Genomic DNA, 7672 nt, shown 5'->3' on the forward strand with positions numbered 1-7672 from the left:
ATTATTACAAAGAAAGGTTGAGAGTTTGTGTTTCACGCTCAAATGGACATTTGTTTATATTTCTTCAAAACCATTTCATTTTTTTAATGTTTCATAAATGTAAAAGTGAGGCACATCATACAACAATCAACTTCTACATCTTGATTACACGACTTTTAACATTGTATCACTTCGGAATATGTATTTTATAAACTTTCTTGTGTTAAATTTCTATCGTACCTGTTGACATGTTTCGACCTTTTATGGGTCATCCTCAGAACTAGTCGTTGTTGGTCTTGGCGCCTCTTGTTTTGTTTCCTGTGAGGGTGCGTTCGTGTGATGTAGTGTAGAGTCAAAGAGTGTGTGTTTTCCGAAGTTGAGTTGTGTGTTGAGAATTTCATTGGGGTTTGGAATTGAATGGGTTACATCAGCTTCTTGTCTATGCGGATGACGTGAATATGTTAGGAGAAAATACACAAACGATTAGGGAAAACACGGAAATTTTACTTGAAGCAAGTAAAGCGATTCGTTTGGAAGTAAATCCCGAAAAGACAAAGTATATGATTATGTTTCGTGACCAGAATATTGTACGAAATGGAACTATAAAAATTGGAGATTTATCCTTCGAAGAGGTGGAAAAATTCAAATATCTTGGAGCAACAGTAACAAATATAAATGATACTTGGGAGGAAATTAAACACAGAATAAATATGGGAAATGCGCGTTATTATTCGGTTGAGAAGCTTTTATCATCCAGTCTGCTGTCAAAAAATCTGAAAGTTAGTATTTATAAAACAGTTATATTACCGGTTTTTCTATATGGTTGTGAAACTTGGACTCTCACTCTGAGAGAGGAACATAGGTTAAGGGTGTTTGAGAATAAGGTGCTTAGGAAAATATTTGGGGCTAAGCGGGATGAAGTTACAGGAGAATGGAGAAAGTTACACAACACAGAACTGCACGCATTGTATTCTTCACGTGACATAATTAGGAACATTAAATCCAGATGTTTGAGATGGGCAGGGCATGTAGCACGCATGGGCGAATCCAGAAAAGCATATAGAGCGTTAGTTGGGAGGCCGGAGGGAAAAAGACCTTTAGGGAGGCCGAGACGTAGATGGGAAGATAATATTAAAATGGATTTGAGGGAGGTGGGATATGATGATAGAGACTGGATTAATCTTGCACAGGATAGGGACCGATGGCGGGCTTATGTAAGGGCGGCAATGAACTTCCGGGTTCTTTAAAAGCCATTTGTAAGTAAGTAAGTGTTTTTGTGTGTCTGTATATTTCATATTGTTCTAATGTGTTTAGTTTCTGGCTTTGTGGTTGGATGTGTAGTAACTCCATGTCTGTGTTGATGTCTCTGTAGATCATTTGAAACACGTTACAAGGAACACATCACAGCCATAACAAAATTACAAAACACCTCCACATATGCAGAACATCACAAATGCTAACCACACCTACAAAGACATCAACACAGACATGGAAATACTACACATCCAACCAAAAAGCAGAAACTAAACACACTAGAACAATATGAAATATACAGACACACAAAAATACACCGCAATGAAATTCTCAACATACAACTCAACTTCGGAACACACACACTCTTTGACTACACTACATCTCACGAACACACCCTCACAGGAAACAAAACAATAGGCGCCAAAACCAACAACGACCAGTTCTGAAGATTTCCCATAAATAGGTCGAAACATGTTAACAGGTACGATAGAAATTTAACACAAAGTTTATAAAATACATATTCCGAAATCAACTTCTTATATGGACAACATTTTGATTTATGTACAAACGAAGAAAAATGTTATGTTCATGTGTGACCAAATTTTATCCTAAAATCCAGTTACAATTGTTATTCTCATTGGAAGTCTTTATGCCTAAACAAAATTAGTAATGAAATTTCAAATACTTATTGTTGATTTAGATAATTGTGTGTGTGTGTGTGTGCACACGCACCTGTGCGTTTTTTTCAATGTACATATACTGTAGGTTAAAGACTCTTGAAAATAAGTGTTCCATAACTGTTTTAAGGGGGAAAAGAACTGGTCACGCTACCGCATTATCTCCTGGCCTAGTTGCCTCATAAATGGTGCCTTCTTGGTATCACTTGTGAGGTTCACACCTTTCTTTGGACAGTTGACTAAACAATAACAATATAGTGTGTAGGCCTAAAATTAGCATAAAACAATTTATGCCTAGAGTTCGTATAAAATATTTATTATTTTTTAATTCCTTGAATTAAAAACTTACAAAAATTGCTTTATGTTAATTTATTTCATATAAAAAAAACAAGCTTATACAGTACATTTTTATGGTAAGTAGATAGCCACCATACTAGGCCTATGTATAAATAAATTGACGTGATTATTGGCACATTAGATAAATGGTACTAAATTTCTGATATTAATTTAAAATCGTTTTATTTAATAACATCAATTAACTCACCCTAGGTATCATTTAGCAATTCTAAAACATAGGCCTTTTTAAATCTATAGTAGTTGTTCTATTGATATAAGTGTTTATACATTTTGAACATTTTTTGATAGTATTTTCAAGAATTAAGTTGGGCTGATTACTTGATTGGGTTTTTTCCGAGGTTTTCTCCCACCGTAAGGCAAATGTCGGGTAATCTATGGCGAATCCTCGGCCTCATCTCACCAAATACCATTTCGCTATCACCAATCCCATTGACACTAAATAGCCTAGTCGTTGATGTAGTAAAAAAAGACATCAAATATACAGGTGAGGTTACAAAAGCTTGTGGTGGCGAAGAAGTGAAAGTGTCTGTGATGTCCAAGGAAGGGAAGTACTACAAATGGCTGACACATTGGTATATTCGTCATGACATTATACAGGAAATATCACCACATATGGTTGTAAACCGTGGACCGTGCATTTTAGTGTAATCTAGTGTTGTTTTGTATAACAAGAAGTGTAGGCATAGTATACAAGTCTTTAGAAGAAGTAATGTACTGTATTATACTTACTTACTGGCTTTTAAGGAACCCGGAGGTTCATTGCCGCCCTCACATAAGCCCGCCATTGGTCCCTATCCTGAGCAAGATCAATCCAGTCTCTATCATCGTATCCCACCTCCCTCAAATCCATTTTAATATTATCCTCCCATCTGCGTCTCGGCATCCCAACTAACACTCTATATGCATTTCTGGATTCGCCCGTACGTGCTACATGCCCTGCCCATCTCAAACGTCTGGATTTATTGTTCCTAATTATGTCAGGTGAAGAATACAATGCGTGCAGTTCTGTGTTGTGTAACTTTCTCCATTCTCCTGTAACTTCATCCCTCTTAGCCCCAAATATTTTCCTAAGCACCTTATTCTCAAACACCCTTAACCTATGTTCCTCTCTCAAAGTGAGAGTCCAAGTTTCATAACCATACAGAACAACCGGTAATATAACTGTTTTATAAATTCTAACTTTCGGATTTTTTGACTGCAGACTGGATGATAAAAGCTTCTCAACCGAATAATAACAGGCATTTCCCATATTTATTCTGTGTTTAATTTCCTCCCGAGTATCATTTATACTTGTTACTGTTGCTCCAAGATATTTTAAGTTCGTGATTTAGCAGTTACATGTACTAAACAAGTGTCTTAATTATATGGAAAACAAGTGAATGCATTTATGTCATTTGGCACAATGATATGAACATTTTCCATTTTGGTAATAAATCAAGTGGCATACAATATTTCATATTTTTTACATTATTAATTATTCCTTTTCATTAAGAATTTGTGTTAATATTTAGGAATGCTTATGTTAAAAGACAGTAATGTATTTTTTATGAACTACTAAGTATTCAATTAAATATCCTGCAAAGATCATAGTTAATTACTTCAAAAATGTTACGTGTGTAACTATGGAATGACCCTTATCCCCTTTCTAGGCCTATTTTCTTCAAAAAACATTTCTCTCCATTTATATGTGGAAGATGGAGGTGAACGTTTGTTTTCTCTAGTTAATAGAATTGCTGATGTAAATATATATTCAAGGCTAAGACGTAGCAATAAAATTTTCGTGTGTAGAGTTTGCATATATAGAGAGACTAAGTGTATCTGTAAGCGTATCTGTATATAGCAACTAAATTTAGACTTAAGTGTACCTAATCATGCCGGCTCCTAAGAAAAAGAAGGTAATTCATTCTCAAGTACGTGAAATAATAGCGAAAGTAATAGAAACGTGTGATAATGAAGCCAAGAATAAGAGTCTTACACATTTAGTTACTCAGGCACTAAACACGCAGCATATTACTGCACACTGGTTTGTCTGAATTTACGTTAAAACAAATTAGAAAAGAAAATTAGGAAAGAAACCGGGATTGCCCCAAAGAGAACTGGAAGGGTTATTGTCAACATACATTAAAAGTGGAGAGCCAATATAGATTTCGGCATAATACTGTGCCTGCAGTAGTGGATAATCTGATTATTTCTTTGTATAAAGAAGACGATAGTGATGATAGGAGCAATGATGATGATGATGATGAAAGTGATTCAAAATTAGCTACCTACTCCATTGTAATGCGACACAGAATTGGTCAGTCAATGTTTTTATAATGCATGCCACATTGTATTTCTATTTTCAAACTTTCTCTCTCTCCATCCACCCCCTCCACTACTATTACGAAACTACCCCCAACTCCGCATTCCTTCCAGGGCAGATGAGCTGCCTCTTTGATTTTCTTGGGTGAGTGCATGAACTGCATGAAGGCCTGGTAGATCGACTATATTTACTAGCATGGTTTCTGTTAGCATTATAAGTCTTAGTCTTCAGTAATATCCTTTGACGACATTGTGAGGGCGTTTTTTAATCCTATGTTGTACAGCATTATTCAGTTGGAATTTGCTTAAATTTGATTTCTCCTCAAAGTCATGCGCCATTAAACTGTTGTTGATGAAAAATGAATTGCCTTACATAGACTCCCTTTGGCCAGAAGTCTTCTTCAGTGATTCTGTCATACTCTTCGCTTTACCTGGAAGGACGTTGTTTATACCTTCATGGTTTTCAGCTGGATTATAATTATTGTTCTCCATCTTGACTGGTGTTCACAGTCATGAAACTCGAATCATTTAATGTTGCCTTTGTGATGACCAGTAAGCTTCGTTCTATGTAGTTCGGTCAGAAAAGACAGTAGATAATAAGCACATGCTAGTCATGACTACACTTAATAAACAATTCTTATTGCAGAAGACTTTTTCTACAGTATTTTGATACGAAGTTAATCCTAAAATGACTCCCTGCAAAGGGTCAGTATGCAGTGCTTTTAATTGTAGCAACAACCAGTGGAAAACGCCAGAACTCTCATTTTTTATGTTTCCTAAGGACCCTGTAAGGTGAGTAAACGCTGTAAAATGATTTTGATTTACTTTATTGTGTATATTAGTTGGAATTTTACACTATACATACTGTTATCCAGGTAGACTGCAACTAAATCTCACTGGAATGTCTCAATGACCACTTTACGAAAACTCACCGTACAATCCCTAGCTCCATCGACAAACAGCAAATAATTGCTGAACTTTAACCTATGGACCATCTATGGACAACACTTTAGAACTTAAAATAAACTGCAAACAAAAAGCATTTTGATGACGGGATGAAGTGCACAGGTTACATGTTTTTTTCATTTTACAATATGCCTTAGTCAGAATGAAGAAAAAATAACCTAAAGCATAAGCTATAAAATGATTATAGTTCTTTAAAATCTTAGGTGATCCACTTTTTTGCTGGTCAGTGTAACTAAAAATTGGAAAGAACTGATCAGTGTAGGTAACCTAAAAGTGACTGTTTAACACGCAAAATAAAGAGGTAGAACACTTAAAAATGAACGCAAAACGTACATTTCACTTCACTTAGTATATGCAAGGCATACCAAAAGCCTAAACAAACCTGTCACAGATTTCCACACTACAGAACTTAGAAAAATGCAAGTTGGAAATTTCAGTGTCCCGTGCTATAGAAATGCAGACTAATCTAATCTAATGCTTTTTTTTTTTTTTTCAGGAACAGATTGTGGTTGATAAACCTTGGAAGGAAAGATTTAATGGATAAGAGTATTGACTACTTATATAATAATATAAAACTGTGCTCTAATCATTTCGAAGATGGGCAGTTAGGAACACTAATAGGAACAAGTTAGTGTGGAATGCTGTTCACACTATTCGATATTCCTAATCCGCCTCCTCCAGTAAAAAGAAAATTGAGCACCAGAAAGTATGAAGTATTGCGGAAAAAGTTACGTCAATCCTTTAATGGTGACTCTTTACTGCAAGATTGTGCGTCAGCTGAACTTGATGACTTTACCAGTGATCTCCCAAATAAAATGTGTGATGCTTCCACACAAACAGAGCTTTCTTTGAATGAAAATGACATTATGCTAGCTATGTTACGAGAAAAGTATGAATATAAATCATTAGAAGTTGCTTGGCTCCGGAAAAAATACAAGGAAGTCAAGAGAAATCGGTGTGTGCGTGCAGTTTCAAGAAAAGGTACAGAAAAATAGACAAAAATGCAGTGCTAGTGGATAGTTAATGTTAGATGTAAATGTATTACATTTCATTTATTGGTAAGCATTGTACCTTTGTGATAAAGAAGAAATCAAAAGATGTACAAAATTATAAGTAGGCCTACATAGCCGCCTGTGTAGGTTAATACAGTTTATAAGAATAAACAAGTCATGAGTTGAGTAGAAGGTATGAATATGAAGAAATTTTATGAGTTCTATTCTGAACCTTTTTTCAAAGCTTTAAGATAATTAGACAGTGCATTGAAGACCGTGATGAATGAACAGTGAACTCTTTGTTTATGTAACAGACTAACAGAGGACAGATGGAGATAGGATTTATTTCTTCCATTAAAATTATAAATGTATTGATTACTAAATACTAAAAATATCTTAGTTTGTAACATAAAACACCATCAGGGAAAGAATGTATACTCACAAAGTGAGGCCAATACCATATTTCTGTAGTTTAGAAAATAGGCTATTTTAAAGATATGATATGAAGGCCTTGATGATGTTACAAACATATTTGTAACCAATATAGTAGCCATATTTAATTAAATACAGTCTCCATTTTTGTAATAAATTTTATGAAATTCACATGATGTAAAATATAATTACCAACAAAACTTCCAAACGTTATATACCACAACATAACCGAAAAAGCCATACATTACAAAAAAAAAATCCTGTTGTTTTCATAAATTTTCTTACGTCTTCCATCCCATTTGAGCTAGGTAGGCTGTCTCTCTTGCTTTGCTTAATGCATTATGCAATGGAGATGGTGGCAGCAGAGTGACCGCCATATTGTCAGATGGAGATGCTAAAAATCGCAACATTTGGCTCAACTCAACATTTATGACGATACCAAATTATGAAAGGGGAGTACATAAACCATGTCGCCAAGTGCATGGGCACAGGACTGAGAAATTAGACCAGAGAGTGGGAGGTAAATGCATAACACTTGGAAGAAGAAAGCTGAATGGAAAAACAATTTCAGTTCTCACTAATTACTATAGAGCTGCAAATTGTAAGTGGCATCCTTGATGTACAGGAATGAAAAGGGGTATTTATGCAACTCTGTCTCAATGCATGTCAACTGACTAGAAACCAAGTCATGATCACTGTCCGATTCCTAACAGA

The 7672-nt window shown here is 35.2% G+C and overlaps 1 long non-coding RNA gene across 1 annotated transcript in view; it reads left to right on the forward strand.

The window, feature by feature from the left end:
- LOC138710138 (uncharacterized) overlaps window positions 1-7096 on the forward strand; it is a 51369-nt gene extending 44273 nt beyond the window's left edge. The window contains exon 3 of the long non-coding RNA XR_011335081.1: window positions 6031-7096. This is a non-coding gene — a long non-coding RNA (uncharacterized lncRNA). The remainder of the gene's footprint in view (window positions 1-6030) is intronic.
- Window positions 7097-7672: the final 576 nt, after the last annotated feature.

The sequence above is a fragment of the Periplaneta americana genome, chromosome 12, assembly GCF_040183065.1.
Source record: "Periplaneta americana isolate PAMFEO1 chromosome 12, P.americana_PAMFEO1_priV1, whole genome shotgun sequence".
NCBI lineage: Eukaryota > Metazoa > Arthropoda > Insecta > Blattodea > Blattidae > Periplaneta > Periplaneta americana.